General features: G+C 43.6%; 1 long non-coding RNA gene across 2 annotated transcripts; it reads right to left on the bottom strand.

Annotated features, from left to right (window-relative positions):
• Nucleotides 1–7494: 7494 nt before the first annotated feature.
• Nucleotides 7495–24307, bottom strand: LOC140917727 (uncharacterized). 2 transcript variants are annotated; one of them, XR_012160961.1, is made up of 3 exons: nucleotides 24198–24307; nucleotides 10128–10296; nucleotides 7495–7679 (listed from the first exon to the last, which is right to left on the bottom strand). It is a non-coding gene; the product is annotated as an uncharacterized lncRNA (long non-coding RNA). The 2 variants fall into 2 exon arrangements; XR_012160962.1 differs by lacking the exon at nucleotides 24198–24307 and adding an exon at nucleotides 12749–12797.
• Between the last annotated feature and the right edge of the window lie 58 nt (nucleotides 24308–24365).

The raw sequence follows: 24365 nt of genomic DNA, 5'->3' as shown, positions 1-24365 counted from the left end.
TGTTTCCATTCCATGGTCAAGCAAATTATAAATTTAGCCTTCCTCACCTCATCCTAGACTAGTGCTGTTGTACCTAGATTTTGAAGCTCTTTTGTTACGTAGCAATACACAATGATCTCAAAGGCTTTCAGCAACCCGGAGGACATTTTTTTGCCCTGGATTCAGTCTAGAATAGTTTTACCTGGAAGGATGACCTTGTGTTGGAGGCATACGTCTGGCATACTATAACCTTGATTCACTTTGTGGCAGTTCAGTGTTTACTCAAAGCAGGAGTGGGCATTCTGCCAGGCAAGATCATCTTTCATTTGGAGCTGTGCATGGAGATGCTGCCTGGGAGATGTACTGAAGCCACCTGTGGCCTGAGCTAGCTGGCCATGCCTGGTCCCCAGATAATTTTAAGAAGGTGCTAGCCAACTCTAGCTCCCTAGCAAAACAGAGATTGCGGGTTCCTCGTGCAGTTGCAACATCCTTCTGGGCTGATTTTCTGCCATTGAGGGCCTGTATCCTGGCTTCTCATGATGGGAACACAAAAGGGAGCCTATGTGACCTTGGGCAAATCACTTGACTGCTGTGTCTCAATTTCCCACTCTAAAATGGAGTTAACAATATTTCCTTATATCACAGGGGTTCTGTAGGTCTAAGTTTAGCCCCATAAGCTGTGGAACAGTCCAATCAGAATCATGACAGTCCCACTACATTCAGCCAAGTTGGCAATGGCAACATTCATTCTAGGCCAGTCTCCCTTTCTTTTTTTTAAATTGTGTTTTCCTTATACACTGATTTGAATTACCAACCCTGTCCCCCAGCCCCCACCCATGCAAAAATAAATAAATAATGAAACTGCTTCCAATTTCACTTGCTCTCCCTCTTCTCCCTATTTAACCTTCAATGAATTTTAATTGTGTCAGGGAGAGACAATCATGATTGCCCAGGCATAATCCTGTCACAGTTTGTAGAGGCTTCTATTATTAAATGTCTGCTGACCCATCACATTCTCTAACGGGGCAGAAATTCTTTCTCCTAGGATCATCCGTGAGGAAATCCCAGTCACTGGGATGTGAATCAGTGGCAGATTTTCTTGTGTGTGTCTTTTTGGGTTGCAGAGGATAGAATCAAATGTGCAGAAGGTTTGACATTTTACATAGGAATGATGCTTTGTCACTCAGCTAGCCCTGCTCTGAGCTGTAAGTGGACACAACTCTCCACAGAGGGAGACTCTATTAAAGTCAATGGGTGTTTTGCTATTGACTTCAGTGGGGCCAGGATTTCACCTGAACTGACTGGGAGCTATGCTAGCTAACATCAGGTCTGAATTCAGCCCCAAGAGAATGGTGAATTTCCATACAATACCCAAGGCTAAAACACAGGCATAAAAGGGAAAGCACTCTGGGAATTAAACGTGGCCATAGGTTATGTAGCAAGAACTCAGAACTTTCAAGAATATCATCCAGTGGAAAGGGCACCCCCACACTGGGTGATAGGAGACTTCATCTCTTAGTTTTCCCAACTGTAAAGGGGGGATAATGATACTTGCCAAGCCCAGTATCTTTTGTAAAGTGCTTCAAGATCAATGGGTAAAAACTGATGTATAACCATGAAATATTATCATAGTTAGGAACATAAGATTTGCCATTCCTGATCAGGCCAGTGGTCCATCATGTCCTGTATCCCACCTTCTAAGGAAGGTGGATATAATGCAACTAGCCAACTGTGAAATTCTGTATATTGGAGGTGGAAGAAGGAGGCATTCCCTTCTTGATCCTCATAGATGATCAGTTTATGCCTCGAAGCATGAAATATAATTACGTACCTTTAATTTGCATGTCTACAAATGCTCGATAACAATTATCCAGCCACTTTTACAATCCACCCCAGTAGTTGGCTGGCTGACCCCCTGCAGCCATGAATTCCACAGGCTGACTATATTTCTGTGAGAAAAAACATATTTTAACTAGTCTAAATGCCCTGGTCTAGAATTCCATCAAGTAACTCATTATATAACAGAGTACAAAAGAGGGACTGATCAGCTTCATGAATATCCTTCATGTTTTAAAATAACCTGTTCAAGTGTCCCTAAGTCTCGTTGTCTTCTTGCGGTTAAACAGTCCTGGTTTACGCAGTCTCTCCTCCTCTGCATGTCCTGGCATGTACCATTTCACCCTAGTGATAACTGCAGCCGAGACCCAAAGCAGGACCCTTATGAGCTGAAGACAGCAGGTTTAATGGATGAGTCAAAAGGAAATTTTCCTGGCTCACCCTTTCAGACTTATGCTAAGATGTCTCAACAGGGTTTCTTCTTTGCATAGTCTTCTTTGCATGAGGTTACTATGTGTGCACCACTATCCTCTACTGGCTGGTCACTTGGCTGGTCACAGTGTGTAAGTGTTATTCATGGAGATTTTCCCTTGATTGAAATGGTAGAAGCCTGTATTTTGGGCTGAGTTCTGTTCCTGTTTATGACCACACAGAGTATGCAGGCGCAGATTAATTGAAGTGCTCTACAGAGACCTACATCTGTGTAGTCTTCAGTGGTGCTTGTTTCTCACACCTGACTCAGCACTGCATTGTTTCAGCAGTAGCCTGCTACAAAAAATACGCTCTTATCTGTAAGTCGGCAGTTTGCATTCAATGTCTTTATTTGTCCTCATATAATCATCAGACATTTCTGCATTTTAGATTGATAAATACCAGATTATTGAGTCTTTAGGCATCTCAGTGCAGCACAAACAGAGCTGCTAATTTCTATTCCTTCCTTTAGTTTAACATTAAACTCTGCTCTTGTCCTCAGAGAAAAAGTGTGGCTACATCTTGTTTGCTAGGTGTTCCAAATATATTAACTGAAAGAAAAGATTACATAATGTGTCAAGGGCTGAAAAGACTAAGCATTTTATATTGAAATGTTGACAAAGCAAAGAGTACTATAAAAAGTCCTGGCAGGTTTGCCTATGCACCAGTGCTCTCTACTGGATGAAATTAGAACTGCTCATGTATGTGTCATGTTCCTTGTAAAGCTGAGAGGCAACAGAGATTTTTCCTTTAGTTCAGGTGTGAGTGCTTTTGGAACAAGAGGATGCCATTTATATCCCATGTATTTCCACGTGGCCACACTATATAGCAAAGTGCAAGCCATGAAGTGCCCCGGTGGCCACAGATTTGGTACACCAGATCTGAAGAGATCTTTTACAGCCCCAGTTTTTAAGGGCCAAATATTTCTCTTTCCCCAGGAAAACAGAGGGTTGAAAGTGCAGAAAGATACACAAGGTATTGCAGCACATGATGTCTGATGCATATGCTGCCAATGCGCACCTCTTAAAAAAAATCCATTGCACAAGGGTAGAAACTTTCAGTGATGCCATGGAGAAGCTGTCTAGGCCAAAGTTCCAATACATGGTACCACGGCTAGGGCCAGAGGCCCAGGCAGAGTTGTGTTTGTAAGATGTCACCCAAAGCCATTTTCTGTATATTGTCATATGAACATATGTATAATAGCATTCCATTGCCCCTGTATGGTGGTGATGCTTTGATAAGCAAAACACCCCCAAAAACAAAAACACAATTTGCACAAGTTATTGCGGCCGTAATTTGTGATGAGTTTTCAGATGGCACCAAGGTTGGGAATAGCATATGCATTAACTTGGTCTGGGTCTGTGCTTCTTATTTTTCACGATACAAGTGTTTACATTTCACCGTCATGCAGGAGGGATTCTTGTGAATGCTTTGCGCTGCAATCTTACTACAATGTGTTCTAGTGCTTCAGGGAACATGCCCCTTCAGCTTTTTTCACTTGTACAAGTGGGTTTGCCATCTGGTTCTGAATTAACATCGTACAAGTATTATTTTCCATGGAACAAATGAGAGGATGGGATCCCAAAATTTCACAATCTTGCATGGGGAAAAATCAGGAAAGGCTGTGAATTAATTTTGCTGACAAAGAAAAGAGGAAAAGGAGCAATGATAGATGAGAACAAATGCAGCACCTCCTATACTGCACATTAAAAACAGATCATGAATTTAGAAGTGAAAATCCAGAGATGGTTGTTTCACCTCTTTCATGATCAGGACATATTGATCAAAATTAAAACAAGCTATCATTGTAACTGTCTTGGATTATCTCTTTTTATGGCCTACATGAAAGAAACATAATGGGGGGAGTGTGAATAGTCTCCTGGAACATTTTGGTGAATGCTCTACTCCAGGTGTTGATCAATCTGTCATTCGTGGATTTTAAGAATAGGTTAGACAATCATCTGTCTAGATAGACTTAATTTTGCTTCAGTGCAGGGGGAGGGACTAGATGACCCTGCGATTCCTATCAGCCCTATATTTCTATGAATCTCCCCACTACATTTTGAGTAGGCTCAAATTTTAAAAACTAGAAATAAAATCAGGTAAAGCTCATTGTGTTTGTATAGTGTAGTCCCTACTGCACGCGATAAGATTTGGGTATGAATGTTATCCAGGCTTAAGAAGCATCAGTGATGACCCATGGCTTCAGCTCTGTGACCCAGCCTTTTGTCTTTCCAAGCCAGTCTGTAGTGGGATACAGATTACTGAAACAGCTGCATGAGCTATTTCACTAAATTCTAGTTCACAAATTCCCTCTTTGAATTTAGCCCATTCATACAACACTGAAGTACTAGAAGCCTAGCAGGAAAGCTAAAGCACCACCTGAGACTGATCCAAGCCCTTTTTGGCTTGTGAACATCAAGAACATATGGGACTCCTACCAAGAACATCAACAACACCACTGAGAAAGAAAATCTGCTTCTCCCTCTCAAAAGCACAGTATATGACCAATACTTATGACCCCAATTACTTCCTGGCATCTAGCCTCCCAGTCTTGAGCCATTACCTACTGCCATCTTCAACTCCAGCTAGATACTGCTCATATCCTGGATTCCTCCAAATCAGGCTTCCAGCCAGGACAGATGTCAGGGGTTAGCGACACTGTGCTGACATAATGGGCTGTTGCTCTTCCATCTCCTGTGCCCAGACCTGTGCAAATCCCATAGACATCCATCTCCCGTATCTGTAAGAAGGTCCTAGGGATGACAAAGATCCTATTCTAGCAATGGGTGGTGAGAAGACTGCACCCCCTGCTGTGAGGTTAGGCCTTGGCCAGGGTGATCCAACTCTGGTGATTTCCAAGTTTGATTGTTGCAATTCTCTGAATACAGAAAAGGATTGATTTTAAAACAAAGCTACAATTGTTTCAGAACAGAGCAGTCCATCTGTTCAGCAACCCAGCTCACCAAAAGGACACTGCCCTAGAGCTCTGCTCCCTTTACTGGCTACCCAGACATGATCAAACGCCTCATGCTTGCCCAAGTTACCAAAGGGACCACTTCAGTCTGTGTGATTGTGACCTTCTTGAGGTGCTGCATTCTATTGGAACAGCAGAACTGTCAGCTTTAAGGATGAGGCTCATGTGTGCGTGAGACAGAACTTTCTTAGTGCCTGATCCAAAAGTCTGGCACTCATGTTTGAGACAGATCAACATATTCAAGAAACTCAGCTCCTTCAGAACAAATTGCAAAACCAACTTATTTGACTTAGCATTCCTCCAAACAACCAAAAAATTAAACACCCACATTCTTGTACTTGCAGACTGGGGACAGGAGGGGAAGGAAGGTGACAGATAACTGTATCTTGTGTATCCACTTTACAATTTGTTAAGAATCAGATGCTCACATACCATGGTGGTGGGTGCCATATCAGAAACTAGCTAGCTGAAGGAAGGACAGGTTCACAGGGTTCTGTTCTGAGCGCTACAGCAGGTTGTGTAGGAAGCTGGCTAAGCCACTTATTTTTGTGTCACAATTCCTCCATCTGTAAAATGGGGATAGTAATGAGACCTAATTTATTAGGATCAGGTTGTTTGGCTTTTATATAGGTGTGCGTGGTGGTGGTGGTGGTGGGAAGCTCCAAATTATAGTCAAATCACAGTCTTTATGAAGGATCCTGAAGCCCTTGCTTGATTCATTTAAATTTTGTAGAAACCTTTAGCATGTAGTAATCCCATCCCTATTCAACAAAGCACTCAAGCAAGTGCTTAACTTTAAGCATGTCCTGAAGTCCCCAATTAAAACTTTTAATTAAATGTATGATTGAGTGCTTTGCTGAATGGGGATGTAACTACCTACATGCTTAAGGTTAAATGCTCTCCTGACTTGGAGACTATAACAGAAATTGTTGCAAACTGAACTGTGGAATAACTGCTGCCCCAAGTGTGTACCAAAATGTACAAATGTTTAATCTGGGAAGTATTCACGTACTTACTACCATAACCACAAGCAACCAGCTCAAATGATTAGTACCTAGACTTTCGTGAAATGTACAATAATTATCCTCCAATGGGTAAAATATCATTAGATGTTTCATTATCTTGGTAAATTACAAGTGAGTAAACTTTGTGTGGTAAATTGTCATAGAAATTTTGCAAGGCTGGATAAGGGCCAAGACTTTTTATAACTGCCGGTCTATTTAGTTTGCAAACACAAGCACCATGATTGCAGGAATAGTGACAATAATTATGCCTGCAATCACGAAAATCTGGGCCAAGATCAATAAAAAATTCATGTCATTCAGAGAGATGTATGACATTGCTCTTTTAACAAATGCTTACTAGTGAATCAGGCCCATAGTTCTCTGCAACTTGTGTTGCCATTTACACCTGTGCAAAGCTGGTGTAAAACACAACCATTCTGATTTGGATTCACTCTGCACTCATTTCCTGTTTGGCCAGGCGAGCTCATCAGCACAGGTGACCATGCAGTCCCAGAATCAAAAATGAGCTCCAGCATGGACTGAACGGGAGGTACTGGATCTGACTGCTGTATGGGGAGAGGAATCCGTGCTATCAGAACTACGTTCCAAAAGATGAAATGCCAAAACATTTCAAAAAATCTCAGAGGCCATGAGGGACAGAGGCTACATCAGGGATGCAACACAGTGCCACGTGAAACTTAAGGAGCTCAGACAAGCGTACCAGAAAACCAAAGAATCAAATGGATGCTCTGGGACAGAGCCCCAGACATGCCATTTCTACATTGAGCTACATGCAATTCTAGGGGGGGGCCACCACCACTACCCCACCCCGGTCCATGGACTCCGAGGATGTGATACTCTCCGCCATGGCTGAGGATTTAGCAGAGGAGGAGGAGGAGGAGGAGGACGAGCTTGGGGAGAGCAGAGCACACCGTTCTCCCCGACAGCCAGGATCTTTTTATCACCCTGACTGAAATACCCTCCCAATCCAACGAAGCCAGAGAAGGGATCTCTGGTGAGTGTACCTTTTAAAATATAATATATGTTATAAAAGCAAGCGTTTTTTAATGATTAAGTAGCCCTGAGGGCTTGGGATGCATTCGTGGCCAGTACTGCTACTGGAAAAGTCTGTTAACGTGTCTGGGGATGGAGCGGAAATCCTCCAGGGACATCTCCATGAAGCTCTCCTGGAGGTACTCTAAAAGCCTTTGCAGAAGGTTTCTGGGGAGAGCAGCCTTATTCCGTCCTCCATGGTAGGACACTTTACCACGCCATGCTAGTAGCAAGTAATCTGGTATCATTGCATGACAAAGCCTGGCAGCGAGTGGTCCCGGTGTTTGCTGGCATTCAAGCAACATCTGTTCTTTAGCTCTCTGTGTTATCCTCAGGAGAGTGATATCGTTCACGGTAACCTGGTTGAAATAGGGGAATTTGATTAAGGGGACATTCAGAGGTGGCCGTTTCTACTGGGCTGTTTGCCTGTGGCTGAAAAGAAATCCTCCCCGCTGTTAGCCACGCTGTGGGAGGGGGGGCCATTGGTGCTGAGCTGTTTGCGTTTGGCTAGCAGGGATCTTCCCTGATACCAGCCAGGCGGTGGGGGGAGGGGAAAAGCGATCATCCCAGAGAATTGGATGGGGGGAGGGGGTTAGTTTGATTTCTGCTGCTGCACGTTAACAGGAAAACTGCAGCAGTAAATGGCCAACTCAACGGGCTTTGCTTGGTATGGGAAAGGAGAGGGCTGCTGTTATGAAGGTTGCAGAAGCCGAAAGACTATGGTTTACCATGGCCACCTGCAAGCCGAATTCTGTTGCCCGGCCCTGCGTGTGTGATCTCTAACACCAAAGCCGCAGGCACTCAATATAAGATGCAAAATGCGACCTTGTACCAAAATCACATGTGCTATGTAATGTGAATACTGTTGTTCACCGTGAAAGAGTATAGCCATTGTTCTGTAAAATGTATCTTTTTAAATACTTCACTCCTTTTTTTTCCTCCAGCAGCTGCAAATGTTTTAAGCCTCCCTCCTCCATCCCAGAGGCTATCTCAGATAAGGCGGCGAAAAAAACGCACGCGCGTTGAAATGTTCTCTGAGCTCATGCAGTCGTCCAGCACTGACAGAGCTGTGTGGAGGGACACAATAGCAGAGTACAGGACGGTGGCTGATGAACATGAGGAGAGGTGGCAGCAGGAAGATCAGAGGAGGCATGAGGAAACGCTGGGGATACTGTGGGATCAAACGGACATGCTCTGGCATCTGGTGGAGGTTCATGAATGGCAGCAGGATCACAGGCTGCCACTGCAGCCCCTGCTTAACTGCCCTCCCTCCTCCCCAAGTTCCATAGCCTCCTCAGCCAAATGCCTAAGAATATGGGGTGGGAGGCTCCAGGCACCCAACCACTCCATCTCAGTGGACAGCCCAAGCAACAGAAGGCTGGCATTCAACAAGTTTTAAAGTGGCCTTTTCCTTCCCATCTACCCTCCTCCCACATCCCACCTGGGCTACCTTGTGAGTTATCTCCCTATTTTTATAATCAATTAATAAAGAATACATGTTTTTTAAATGATAGTGACTTTATTTCCTTTGCAAGCAAGTTGTGATCGAAGGTGGGAGGGTGGGTGGCTTACAGGGAATTAGAGTCAACCAAGGGGACGGGTTTTCATCAAGGAGAAACAAACAGAAGTGTCTCACAGTACCCTGGCCAGTCATGAAACTGGTTTTCAAAGTTTCTCTGATACTCACCGCTTCCTGCTGTGCTCTTCTAACTGCCCTGGTGTCTGGCTGCGCGTATTCAGTGGCCAGACGATTTGCATCAACCTCCCACCCCGCCATAAACGTCTCCCTCTTACTCTCACAGAGATTGTGGAGCACACAACAAGCAGCAATAACAATGGGAATACTGGTTTCGCTGAGGTCTGAGCGAGTCAGTAAACTGCGCCAGCGACCCTTTAAACATCCAAATGCACACTCTACCACCATTCTGCACTTGCTCAGCCTATAGTTGAACACTCCTGACTACTGTCCAGGGTGCCTGTGTACGGCTTCATGAGCCATGGCATTAAGGGGTAGGCTGGGTCCCCACGGATAACTATAGGCATTTCAACATCCCCAACAGTTATTTTCTGGTCTGGGAAGTAAATCCCTTCCTGCAGCCGTTTAAACAGACCAGAGTTCCTGAAGACGCGAGCGTCATGAACCTTTCCTGGCCATCCCATGTTGATGCTGGTGAAATGTCCCTTGTGATCCACCAGTGCTTGCAGCACCATTGAAAAGTACCCCTTGCGGTTTATGTACTGGCAGCCCTGGTGGTCCGGTCCCAAGATAGGGATATGCGTTCCGTCTATAGCCCCACCACAGTTAGGGAATCCCATTGCAGCAAAGCCATCTAGTATGACCTGCACATTTCCCAGAATCACTACCTTTGATAGCAGCAGCTAAATGATTGCATTGGCTACTTGCATCACAGCAACCCCCACAGTAGATTTGCCCACTCCAAATTGATTACCGACTGACTGGTAGCTGTCTGGTGTTGCAAGCTTCCACAGGGCTATTGCCACTCGCTTGTGAACTGTGAGGGCTGCTCTCATCTTGGTATTCTTGTGCTTCAGGGCAGGGGAAAGCAAATCACAAAGTTCCATGAAAGTGCCCTTACGCATGCAAAAGTTTCAGAGCCATGGGAATCATCCCAGACCTGCAACACTATGTGGTCCCACTGCTCTGTGCTTGTTTCCCAGGCCCAGAATCGGAGTTCCATGGCATGAGCCTGCCCCATTAAAACCATGATCTCCAAATTGCAGGGGAACGCGGTTTTAGAGAAAAGTGTGTTCATGTCCTCATCACCGCACTGCCGTCGCCTCCTCACCTGGTTTTTCACGTGCTGGTTCTGCATACACTGCACGATAATGCACCAGGTGTCTACAATGGTCATAACTGCTGTGGTGAGCTGAACGGGTTCCATGCTTGCTGTGTTATGGCTGCTCCTGCTCGGGCAATCCAGGGAAAAGGGCGTGAAACGATTGTTTGCCGTTGCTCTGGCGGAGGGAGGCACAAATGACAACATGGCTTACAGGGTTGGCTTACAGGGAATTAAGATCAACAAAGGGGCTGGCTTTGCGAGAAACAGAATGGCCCTCTCAAGGATAGAACTCCAAACCTCAAGGATAGAACTCAAAACTGGGTTTAGCAGGCCATTGATTTCATGGAGGGAGGGAGGAGAAAATGGATACAAAACAAATCTGGTCTATTTCTTGTTTTGATCCACTTCATCTATCTTTATACATCTTGCTGGCAGCAGACTGTGGAGTACGACCGCTAGCCATCGTCACCTCCTGGGTGCTCGGCAGAAGACGGTGCAGTATGACTGCTGGCCATCGTCTTCTGCTGGCTGCAGATTAAAAGACAGTGCACTGCTGGTAGGACTGAATCGCCATGAGACGAAACTTAAAAGGGAAATGACCTGGCTGAGTCACTCCCATGTTTGCCCAGGCGCCGCTGACCTCATTGAGGTCGGTCAAAAGAGCATCCTGGACTATGTCAATGACGGCTACCAGTCATACTGCACTGTCTGCTGCCAAAAGGCAATAAACTGTTGCTGTGTAGCAATGCAGTACCACGTCTGCCAGCACCCAGGAGACATACGGTGACAGTGAGCTGAGCGGGCTCCATGCTTGCCGTGGTATGGCGTCTGCGCAGGTAACTCAAGAAAAAAGGCTTAAAACGATTGTCTGCCCTTGCTTTCACGGAGGGAGGGAGGGAGGGAAGGGGGCCTGACGATATGTACCCAGAACCACTCGCGTCAATGTTTTAGCCCCATCAGGCACCGGGATTTCTACCCAGAATTCAAACGGGTGGAGGAGACTGCGGGAACTGTGGGATAGCCACCCACAGTGCAACGCTCCGGAAGTCGACGGTTGCCTCGGTACTGTGGACACACTCCGCCGACTACATGCACTTACAGCATTTGTGTGGGGACACACACAATTGACTGTATAAAAACACTTTCTACAAAACCGACTTCTATAAATTCGACCTAATTTCGTAGTGTAGACAAGGCCAAATGATTTAATTTGGGAGAGAGAACAGGAAAATGGCCACACTGTAAATCAACCCAAGGGGCCTATGGGAGCTCAGATTAAAGGGAGGGGAAGGTCTAAAACAGTCTTTCTGGCTCTTCTGTCTCCAGCATTAAACCATTTAATCTGTAAATCCTTGAGCTTTGATATGTGATTCTTGCTGTGTCATAGGATTTATTAATGTTTTGATGAGTTAGAACAAGCTGAAGGATTTTACACTCATGCTATCGAGCACCCACACAAATTGTGGAGTCTGAACATGTGATTCTGATCTCAGTTTTGGCCTGTCACATTGGATGATAAAATACTAACTATAATAAAAATGACTAACCTCTATCTCAGAGAAATGGCCTAGCGGAGTAAGCCAAGAACTCTTGAGGTCTATTTCCTCCTCTGCCACTAACTTGCTGTGTGGCCATGGGTACATTGTTTCACCTTTCTGAGCCTCAGGGGATCTGAGAAGGATTAATTAGGTAATGCTTGTAAAGCTTCTGTAACTCCTAAATTGTTTTTATGCATTTTAGGTACCCCGTGGTACTACACACACACTTATTTGCCAGGATCCACACTGCCTTGCAACCTTCCATTAAATCAAACAATTCAAAGATTCCATTAACATATATAATAAAAAGAGAGATGATTAATGATTAACAGCTCATCCAGAAATTTCCTCCCCAAAGTCCAGGCCTTTGACATGATTCTTTAGTGTTACTCTGAATTTCTTTCCGCATTAATTTCAATCAGTCATGAGAATCCCGGAAAATCGCTTTGGGGAACTTGTTCACACTCACTGCCACAGCAGATAACTTTGCATTCTAAACTCAGGCATTTGACTCCTATCTGTTTGGACATATGAGCTGCTCAGCACTGCTTTGGGAGGCAAGATATTTTTATATTCCCAGAAAGAGCACAACGTAGAGAGAGGAATTATCATTTACTGTTGTAATAGCTGCAAAACAGGGCAGAAATCAAACCCATATGAACTGCCCTGTTACTCGTGTAATTAACCGGACGGTATACATTTCATGTATATGCTCTCAAGATATATACTAAATAATGTTATAAACAGTAAATGATACCTAAGTGTAAGGATTCTTCAGTGACTATGGGGACCTGCGCCCTTTTGGTTTAAACAGAGGCAAGGCTAGAAGGCCCAGATCTTCAAAGGTATTTAGACACCTACCATCCATTGAAGTTAGGCATCTAAATATCTTTGAGGATCTGGGCTGAGGGCATCATGACTGAATAGTAAAATGTCCTGGGACTTTCCTCTCTCTGTTACTGACCAGGATTTTTGGAATAATGCTAGTAAGAAAAAAAAATAATCCATCCCCGGTTTGCACAAGATTCAGAACATGCATAAATTGCCTAACCCACTGTTGGTACAATGTAAATAATAATTACTTCACACCCTGGGACAAGATGCTTTCTGCGTTTTCAGTGAGTTCAGCCTAGCCATTCAGACAGCCAAATTGTGTTCAATAAAGTTGCTATTACTTTGTATTAATATTCACACAAGGCTCCCAGCAACCTGAAATAGAAGAGCAATGTTACAGTGCAAGGATGCAGCATGAACACAGATGTTGGAAAAGCACTTTATATTTGGATGTTGTTTCAAACATTGATATCCTATTGCTTGTATCAGTGTCTTTTTAACCAAGAGTCTCCCAAAATGAAAATGCTTGCAATTTCTTTGAATTCAATAATAAAACTTGATACGAATCATAAAAATAAAATGTGACCTTTTTTAAAAGCACACTTTTTTTTTAAGTTTTAAAAAATCTAACCCTCCCCGTTACTCACATGCACAATGTTAAGCATACACGAAAGGGGTTGCAGAAATGGAGGCAATGTTTGCAATAGTTATGGTAGTAATCTTTCCGTGTCTATTCATAGCTTTATAGATTATAAAACCACTAACGTGATCTAGTCTGACCTCCTGCATAAAACAGGCAGTAGGACTTCCTTGAATTACTTCCTGTTTGAACTGCAGTATATCTTAAAAACTTTCAATCTTGATTTTAGAAATCTCCAGTGACAGATAATCCACCACCGCCCTTAGGCAAATTGTTCCAATGGTTAAATACCCTCATTATTAAAAATGTGCACTATATTTCTAGTCTAAACCTGCCCCGCTTCAACTTCTAGCCATTGGAACTTCTTGCTACGCCTTTATCTGCTAGATTGAAGAGCTATCAAATTTCTGTTCCCCATGTAGGTATTTTTAGACAGTGATCAAGTCACCTGCTAGCTTTCTCTTTGTTAAAATAAACAGATTGAGCTCCTAGTATCTTTTCCAATGCTTTAATCATTCTCATGGGTCTTCTCTAAACTCTCCTCAATTTATCAACATCCTCCTTGAATTGTGAACACCAGACCTGGACTCACTATTCCAGTAGTGGTCACCAACTACAGAGCTAGTAATAATCTCCTTACTCCTGTCCTACAGTCTCCTGTTTATACACCCTGTGACGTTATCTGATTAAAATATGACCACATAGGTCATTGTTGCAAACACTGTTATATATTTGCAACAAATCTAGTACAAAAGGTAGCATGTAAGATGTCTATGAAACGGTTATGATTATGCTATCTGTATGCACATATCATTTTGGTATTTGAAGTTATGAGTATTGGCTCTATACCTGGATTTCAAATGTTTGCTCCTCGGGTAATGCTCACAAGGTAGTTAGCCTGCACATCTTGGAAGTACTATTCAAATTAAGTGGCTCATCAAGAAACGCTTAATTGACAATGGACCATGGAAGATGCCCATCTACACTAAATGGACCGTCCTGCAAACGGACTGTCTGGGGTATAGGTAATGGCTTCTACTGTGTCCGAACCTTCATGCATGGGCATGTGACATGCCCATATGACTCTAAACACTATCTTGTCACCTGTAATTTTCCACTAGCTGTGCTGAGGGCTTTGTTTAAAACAATGGGTTTCCCTCCACATGGCAGAAGATATAAAAGGCCCTGGAGACTCCTCCATTTTGCCTCTATCCTGCTCCAGCCTCTTTCCTGCCCAAACTTCTGGACTATGGTCTATACTAATGGGAACATTCTTACCAATGGATTGAGGACCTTCCAATGATTTGGAAGTAGCCAGAGACTTGACTTAAGCCAGCAGTTTATTCCATCACTGCTATAAGCCTGAACCAAGAACTTTGCATTTATTGTATGTATTTGATTCCTTTAACCAATTTTAACTCTCATCTTTCTTTCTTTTTCTTTTTTTTTATAAATAAATCTTTAAATTTTAGATATTAAAGGATTGGCATCAGTGTGATTTTTGGGTAAGATCTGAGTTATATATTGACCTGGGTGTGTGGCTGGTCCTTTGGGATCAGAAGAACCTTTTATTTGAAGAGACTGGTTTTAAAGAACCACTCATCTCTAAGTCTAGTGTTTTTGGTGGTAATACAGGACTGGAATGCCTGAGGAAACTGCTTTTATGACTTCTTGTTAGCCAGTGCGGTGAAAGAGAAGTTTACTTTTGTTGCTGGTTTGATATATCCTATGGGAGATTAGCCACCAGTCTTGGGGTGTATCTGCCATATTTTTCAACAGTTTGTCCTGAATTTGGCAGTTTATGGTTAGCTGATTATCCACCATGATCTCTAAGTCTTTTTCAAAATCCCCCGTCTTGTAGGGATAGCCTATATTATTTGTTCCTAGATGTATGACTTTACATTTGGCCTTATTGAAATGCATATTGTTTGTTTGAGCCCAGTTTATCAAGCAATCTAGATCGCTCTGTGCCAGTGACTTATCCACTTCATTATTTATCAATCTCACAATCTTTGTGTCACCTGCAACCTTTATCTGTAATTATTTTATGTTTTCTTATTCTAGACCACTGATAAGAATGCAGAGCATAGAGCCAAGAACTGATCCCTATGGGACTCCACTAGAAACACACCTGCTTGAGCATGATTTAACATTATATTTCAAGACCTGTCAGTTAGCCAGTTTTTAAGCTTTTTGTGTGCCATGTTGATTTTGTATTATTCTAGTTTCTTAATCAAAATGTCATGCAGTAACAAGTCAAATGCCTTACAGAAGTCTACGTATCTTACACCAACACCTTATCAAGCAAACTTGTAATCATTACAAAAATCAAGTTGGCTTGACAAGATCTATTTTCCATAAACCCTTGTTAATTGGCATTAATTATGGTACCCTGCTTCAGTTCTTTATTAATCAAGTCCCATATCAGCCATTCCATTTTTTTGCCCAGGATCAATGTCAGGCTGACATGCCTATAATTTCCCAGGTCATCCAGTTTGCCCTTTGTAAATATAAAAGCAACATAAGCTTTCTTTCAGTCCTCTAGAACTTCCCTGTGTTCTAAACCTTATTAACAATCAGCATTTATGATAGAGAGAGCTCCTCAGCCACCTTTTAAAAAACTCTTGGATGCAAATTATCCAGTCCTGCTGATTTGAAAATGTCTAACTTTAGTAGCTGCTGTTTGAACATCCTCTTGAATTCTTGTTGGAATGGAAACTATTTCATCACCATCATATGAGGAATATATTATTTAGCTTTATCCTAAACACAGAACAGAAATATTTATTGAACTGCTTCTACCATTTCCATTGAACCCCGCTTCTGCCACGTTTTATTATTGACAATTTTACCATTTCCATCTAGTAATGGACCAATACCGTAGTCTTAAGTCAAAGAAATCCTATATTTTAAGAGCTTTTTCCATAGCAATGTGATGCTGTAATATTATTTATCTTACTCTTGTGTTTTGTGTGATCATTTACACAAAGTTTAATAAACTATTATTCAAAAATATATTTATTTTTGTTATCTATACCTGATATCTATGGCCAGTACAACAGGCAGATTTTCTGCGCTGACTGTAAGAGAGCAGTAACAATGGGCCTGACTGTGCATCCCTTATCTACATGTGCATCTGCATTCAGAGAAGACCTTCTGTGTACAGATCTCCCCTTCCCAGGCATGAGTGCGCGGGTGGGTTCAGCCACCTCTATAGTAGCATCTCCCCTAGCCCTGCTCACCCAATTCAGAGCCAGCCTCTTTTAGCAGGCCAAGGGAGAAGAGTAGGCAGGGGACAAGGGCAGTGGAAGAATAATGCAGCCTCTCAAGCCACCTTTTGGTGAAGCCTTACTTTAGCTGACCTTCTGAGATATCTGGGGCATGGGGGTGGCATGTGATCTATTTCATAGGGGAACCCCACCTCCCTAATGATCAGACTGAGGATAAGCTTGTAGGGATTTCTTCCTCTTTAAGCCTCTCCTAAGGTCTTTCCTGAAGGAGGGGCTGGTAGGGAACACTGTATTTATGTCAAGTCTTCTAACATTAACCAGAATGCCAATGCTCGCATATTCAGAATAAGGGCTAATGCTCTGTCCTTAACTCATTCCATTGTTCCAAAGTGTTAGAGTACAGAATAACTTTTGAACATTTTTCAAATGTGTACATGTCTCTCCATTCGTCTGTTTATCTAATCAACATAGGGCCTGTTAGCACCTCAGGAAAGCACTGGTTCAGTAACGATTTGGGGAGAAAAGGAAAGGGGACTAAATCACCAATGCCACTGTGATGGGGTGGACTAGATCCATAGGCCTCCTGCTGGAGGCCTCACAGCCCTGCCTCATCCTGCCTCAAAAAAGAGCAGAGGAGAAGTCCTCCAGGCAGCCTAGATGGGCCAGAAGGGCCATATAAAAAGAAGCAGCAGAGGCAGAGCAGTCAGTTGCTTCCTAGAGCTTGAAGAGGGAGGACTTGATACCTGACTGGCTGAAAGAGCAGCAGGACCATGGACAGCTCACTGCAGGCAGGACTGAGCACAGGAAGGGCTGCTGAAGACCAGTTGGCTGGAAGAGCAGCAGGATCATGGACAGGTAAGTGCAGGCAGGCTGAGCCCAGGGACCCCAGAACCTAGCCAGACCAGGCGCCAAGGTACTGTGATGGGCCCTGCTGGTCTGATTGAACACTGAGCCTAGGTGAATGCTGCCAAAAGGACACTAACTGAAGGTACTGAGATTGGCCCCTGTTGGGCTGTTAAAGAAGGTAGTGCCTTGGGGGAAGAAGACTTGATGCTACAGCCCCATACCAGGGCTGTGAGCAAGAACTAGAGACTGTATACCTCAGAAGGAGGGAACAGTGTGTGTGACTCAACTGGAGGGCTCAGTTGCTGAAGACCTGCCGAAAGAAACATTGGCCGGCTGGGGGGGGGGGGCGCAAAGAGGGGGATGCTTGCGAGAGGCTGGTGCCACCCCATTATAAGTACAGAAAACAGGCTCACACCCAACCACAAAGGGGGTGCCTGTGACAGGTGGGTGCCACTCCGTTCAAAACTGAATGACTGCAGGCATATATAGGCCAGAGAGGAAGCGCTCGCAAGAGGCAGGTGCTGATGCCATTACAGCTATGTACCTGCTCAAACCCAGGCCTACTTAAGACTCCAAGTTAAGAGGACTGCTTACATGAGTAAACAAATGTATCTACAGAAGTGTTTGCAGCATCAGGTCCTTAGTCTGTAAGATCTAACAAATTCACATCCTGAGATGTGCTAGATGCAAGCCATATTGGTGGTGGTCAACTTCATTTACCTGTTTTAGTTTCTGACTCTACTGTTACTACTATGTACAGGATTTGAGTTTATTTTATTTTTTTACTTCAGCTTTAGAAGCTCCCAAGAGGTTTGGATTTTTCACCTCACGGCACTTGGGATTATTACTTAGCTAATATATATTGTGAATAAATTAGTAAGAGTTGTGCTAAAATTTTAATACATTTTTTGGGGGGGAAAGATGCTTTTCTTATCTGTCACTGAATACCAAATAACCAGTTTTTGAGGCTCAAGGGGATTTAAAAGCAGGTGTATTTACCTGCTCAGAAGGAAAAGACATTAAACTTACCAGTGAAAAGTGTTGTAATTGTCTTTCTCTGAGCACACATAATTAAATCAAAAACACTTTAAGATGAGTTACATGTTGGATTTATTGTAGATTTGGATTCTTTCTCTATGCCAGGAAGTTCTCTATATACAAAAATTTTTTTTTTCCTGAAGACTCTTTGAAATAAGATGCTTCTACACAGAACCTGTGATTTTCAAAGTGGCAATCGGGCACTGAATCCCGCAGTGGCTCTGAAAAGTTTTGAGAACCAGGGTATCTGTTGCACAAAGCAAGCACTAGGTCCCTTGGCAAAATGGCAACTGTGTTCCCCTAGCAGCCTGCAAACACCCACAAAAACAGTAAATGATACTTTTCATTTCTCTAGTGTTTTTCATTTGAGCATCTCAGAGTAATTTATCAAGATTAATTAAAACCATTTGGTAGATGGGGAAATTATTTGATATCTGTCACAAGCTGGTCAGTGGCAGTTCCAAAAACTGAAGCTTACGATCTTCAATACCACACTTCAACTTAGACATTGAACCACATTTACTGAATAGTCTGCTGTCCCTTATATTTTATTCCCTTAGGTTACTGTCTGTAGAGCACAGCAGGCCTCCACTATAGGACCTTAACCAGCATACAGAAATGGGAGGGAGGAAATAAAACACAGCATTCATTTACAATTGTAAACCACCTTGTCACAGACTGATCATCTCTTACGTCTCTACCTGTTCTTTGAGGACTGTTTGCTAGAGTTCTCTGATAGATACCAAGCTGATTTACTAATTGCCAATATTGGCTCATACTCAGCATCTGTCTTTGGTATTATCAGCACAAAGTTTTTCATACTAAAATAAATTAAAGGGGAAAATAGTTAAATGGCTTGTATGCTGGTCAATGAATTACTAATGGTTATAATGGAATGGGTTTTCTTACATCACAAATGGCTGCCAAGAATGAGAAGGTCGGTCTCTCTCTCTCTCTCTATGTATATGTGTGTGTATAGATATACACACGCAGCACACCAGTGTTCCCTCTAATTTTTTACATGCACGTGTGGAATGAATTTTGTTATATGCACCAATATAGAAGTGATGTGTGGCGGGGGGTGGGACTGAGGGGTTCGGAGTGTGGGAGGGGGCTCAGGGCTGGGGCAGATGGGTGTGGGGAGATGAGGGCTCCAGCTGGGGATGAAGGATCTGGGGGTGAGGCCAGGGATGAGGGGTTTGGGGTGCAGGCTGCCCTGGGGCTGTGGCAGGGAGAGAGGACTCCCCCAGCCCTCTCTCGTCACAGCAGCTCGAGGCCAGGCAAGAGGCGCCTCTCTCTGGCCACGGCAGCTCCAGCAGGTCCAGGCCGCCTTTCCACTCCTGCGTGGCCCTTGATAGCCTGCTGTGCAGCATAGAAGGAACTTTGACACACACTCCATTCTTCTTCCCTTTCTCTAGAGGTTGTAGTGTCCCCAGTTAATTAGAGGAGCTTTAACTTTCAAAACTACTGTGCATAGATAAGACCTATTTAAAAAAAGCATGTTCTTCCCTGTATTACTAAAACAATGCGGCATATTAAAGCTGCAAAATAATTTTAAAATGTTAAATTTAGTTTTTATCAGATGCCTTTTTTTTTTTTTTTTTTTTACTTTTTTTGTAAAATTTCACTCACCTTAGACAGTAATTTGGACCTTGGTCATTTTTGCTATATATTCTAATTAATTTCACTTACTGTTTCTTACCTACTTGGAAGTTAAACTGATTAAAAACACACACTAAAACTGATCAGTCTATTTTCTCTAGCACTAGTACTAGCATAATATTGTCATTATGTGTGGGGTTCTTAAAGCTAGAGGGCAATGCTATTGAAAATTTTAAAATATGTCATGTTAAGTGAATCTCCCCTCCCCTCCCCAATCTTCTTCCTCATTTTAATTTTTATAAAGTCTAAATTTAATCTCCAAAAAATAGACTGTTCCCTTTCATATTACAATGAGACACAGTAAAGCAAGCACACACACACACAAAACAACAATCCAAAGCAACACGTCCACCACAACAAACAAACTTTGCAGAATACATACAGCTCTCTTTGTGATCTTCCTGGAAGTACACAAATTTCCTGAAGTATCCTGTCACTTCATGCAAGTAGTCTTGTTTAAAACTGGGGATGTATTTTTTGGAAGTTGTCTCTTTCCAAATCTCTGAGGGTTATTTCCAGGCCATTAAGAGGGGATTTTCTCAGAGTTTTAGGGAACCCCTCTGTTTTTCATTTGTTTCATACTTCCCTTCTTTAAAGGTCAGCTTCAACATGTCCAACCTTCCCCTCCCCACCTGCCCAGGTCTAATTCTGTAACTACGTAGTGACCAAAGAACTCATGTGGCTATAAAAATTGGGACCATAAATTTTTCCATGATCTTCTCTCCATCACTCCTATGTGGTCTGTTTTTCTCTTGACTGGATTTATTTCTCTTGCAGAACATCACAAGTGAGGCATGTTTGTCCTGGAAGGGTCATATATGGTGGCAATAGATTATTATGGAACAGTAATAGCACAGGGATATAATCCATCATATGTGCCTTGTGGGAATAAGTATTTCCTTGTACCTCCCCATAATAGGATGATAGAAGAATGACCAAGATATGACAGACCCAGTATGCAAATAATGAGGATTTATTTTGTAGCTCTTATGGACTGCTTTTCATCAGTAGATCTCAAAGTGCTCTCCAAAAGAGGTCAGTATCACTATCTCTGTTTTTCAGGTGGGGAAACTGAGGCACTGAGCACTGAAGGACAAGATTCACAAAAGGACTTGAGTGCCCAAATACCATTTTAGACATCTAAATCCCAGAATCAGGCTCCACCGGGATTCCTTAAACTCCAACTCAGCTGTCCTTGAAAACTGTAGGCACCAGAATTCACTCAGCATCTAAATACTGCAACAAAAGTTCCGTAGGTGCCTACGTTTCTGTCTCTGGGAGCATCCACTGCAGCCTTATTTGAAGCATCTGGATGCCTAACCCCCAGAGGGATGCACGAACTGTGAGAAGATACGTAGTTCTTCCACAGAACTTGCCTGTGGGGCCTGATTGAGTGAACGTGTTCAGAATTTGCCTCTGGGATTGGACCCCTGTAGGCAAACCCAAACAAAATAACTGGAGGGTGGAGGAAAGGAAGCCTTTCCTCATAATTTTTAGCCCAGTGGTTAGGGTACTCACCTGGGACATGACTTGGTTCAAGTGCACATTCTGCCTGAAAAAGTAATTGGGGGTATGTGTGTATGTGTGAGAGAGAGAGCAAGCATGAGAATGACACTGTAGCTTGGTAAGAACACTCAAGAGGGCAGTGGGAGACCCAGCCTCCAGTCCTCCTGCTCCAGTGACTTCTTAAATTATTTCTGGAACAGCTTCAACAGGAACCTGAGGGATTGCCCACATCAGACTATCTTCAAGCCAAGTGGTTAGGACCCTCTCCTAAGAGATAGCAAAGCCCTGTTCAAATCCTTTCTACCACCTCAGGTGGAGGGTGGACTTGAATCAGAGTGCTCCCATATCCCAGACGAGTATCCTAACTGCCAGGCTAAAATGTATGAGAAAGGTGCCTATGCCATTTCTGCAGGATGTCCTAATATCAGAAGAGGGTTTGCAGCTGAGATTCCCAGGTGCCTCCTTGCTGCTCAGATTTAAGTGCCAAACTCCCTCAGAGCGGTGGGGTTTTGGATACACCCTTCCCTTTGGCTACTTAGGTGAGACCATGTAGCATGCTGACTTGGGTGGAACATGTCCTAAGAGGCCTATCTCACCCCATTCATTTTGCACGGAGCCTAGGCGCCTACCTCAGGCTTTGTGAAAACCAGTGATTTTCTAGGCACCTAAAAGATAGGTGGGCTGAATCTAACCCAAAGTGACTGGCAACACCCAACAAGCTAGTAGCGGACTTAGGAATAGAACCCAAGTCACCGAGGGCCAGTCCAGTGCACCTAGGCCATACTACAGTCAGTGTCGCCTAACAAATGCTAACTCTTCCTTGGTCACTGGTGTTTTGAAATCCAAACTGTAAATTTCTTATGTTGAAATAGAAAATCCCAGAAGTGCCTTAAACACCGTAAAGGTTGCTGGATATTCATGAATCTGTATATGTGAACTCAAAAATGGCAAAACCTGGTGTTAATGGCTGCTTAGTCTGTCTGCTAATAAACACACACATATACATATCTGCATAGCTAACTGAACAATGTGCAAATTCAACCTCATCCCCTCTGCTGTGTAATTCATATAGCACAGTGTCATAAATATAAAGGGAAGGGTAAACCCCTTTGAAATCCCTCCTGGCCAGGGGAAAGCTCCTCTCACCTGTAAAGGTTTAAGAAGCTAAAGGTAACCTCGCTGGCACCTGACCAAAATGACCAATGAGGAGACAAGATACTTTCAAAAGCTGGGAGGAGGGAGAGAAACAAAGGGTCTGTCTGTATGCTGGTTTCTGCTAGGGATAGACCAGGAATGGAGCCTTAGAACTTTTAGTAAGTAATCTAGCTAGGTATGTGTTAGATTATGATTTCTTTAAATGGCTGAGAAAAGAATTGTGCTGAGTAGAATAACTATTTCTGTCTGTGTATCTTTTTTGTAACTTAAGGTTTTGCCTAGAGGGGTTCTCTATGTTTTTGAATCTAATTACCCTGTAAGATATCTACCATCCTGATTTTACCGGGGGGGTTTCTTTATTTCTATTTACTTCTATTTTTTATTAAAAGTCTTCTTGTAAAACACTGAATGCTTTTTCATTGTTCTCAGATCCAAGGGTTTGGGTCTGTGGTCACCTATGCAAATTGGTGAGGCTTTTTATCCAACATTTCCCAGGAAAGGGGGGGTGCAAGTGTTGGGAGGATTGTTCATTGTTCTTAAGATCCAAGGGTCTGGGTCTGTAGTCACCTAGGCAAATTGGTGAGGCTTTTTACCAAACCTTGTCCAGGAAGTGGGGTGCAAGGTTTTGGGAAGTATTTTGGGGGGAAGGATGCGTCCAAACAGCTCTTCCCCAGTAACCAGTATTAGTTTGGTGGTGGTAGCGGCCAGTCCAAGGATAACAGGTGTAATATTTTGTACCTTGGGGAAGTTTTGACCTAAGCTGGTAAAGATAAGCTTAGGAGGTTTTTCATGCAGGTCCCCACATCTGTACCCTAGAGTTCAGAGTGGGGGAGGAACCTTGACACACAGAAAATCCACTGGGATGAAAAACTATAGGGAAATAACACCACACACCTATTTTGTTATCATAACCTCCAGGATACCAGGAGTCAGATCAAATAATGAAAGAATTAACATCTCCTCTTACAGTCATTGCTCTTTGTGATGTATTTTTATGCTTCTACATGTATGCATCTGGTGGGTCAGTTTGTGTGGCACCACGTTTTGGGTGTTTTAACACTCGTTTTTATTTAGGACTCTAATATCATCCCATCATGTGCCATACCCAGCAAAGGATTTTAATCTTCAGTGCATGAAATAAGCCAGTTCACTGGCCCAAACTCTGGGTTTGGGATTAGGGCTGCCAACCCTCCAGGACTGTCCTGGAGTCTCCGAGAATTAAAGATGAATCTTTAATTAAAGATAATGTCATGTGATTAAACCTCCAGGAATTCATCCAACCAAAACTGGTAACTAGGGTGACCAGATTAGGGACAAGCCCGATAATTGGGGCATTTTCTTCTATAGGCGCCTATTACCCCTCTCCCCCCGTCCCGATTTTTCACACTTGCTGTCTGGTCACCCTATTGGTAACCCTATTTGGGATCAGCCGACCTGCAACCATAGGTTCACCGTGGCCCATCCCCCTTGTGCGGGAGCCCAACCGACCCGTGTCTTTCACCCGACACCTTAGAGACCAGGGTCTTGTCTGAGCGCCCAGCGACGGAGGCTGGCCCCCCTGGACAAGGCCCCGGGCCCCCGCGCTGGGGTGCAAGGCAGGACCCGTGGGCTGGGGCCCCGCGCTCACCGGCAGTGCAGGCGGGAGTTGCGCGCATCCGGTCTGGCCCCGCTCAGCCCACTCGCCAACGCTTCAGGGGATCACGCAACGCCCCGCCCTCCTCCTTGGCCCCATCCAAAATGGCTGCCTGGGCAGTGAGTGGGACCGCTCTCTCTGCACGGTCCTCCAAGCTCTATG

Source organism: Lepidochelys kempii, chromosome 9, assembly GCF_965140265.1.
Source record: "Lepidochelys kempii isolate rLepKem1 chromosome 9, rLepKem1.hap2, whole genome shotgun sequence".
Classification (NCBI taxonomy): domain Eukaryota; kingdom Metazoa; phylum Chordata; order Testudines; family Cheloniidae; genus Lepidochelys; species Lepidochelys kempii.
The sequence above is the reverse complement of the archived record's forward strand: the minus strand, read 5'-3'. Positions and strand labels throughout refer to the sequence as shown.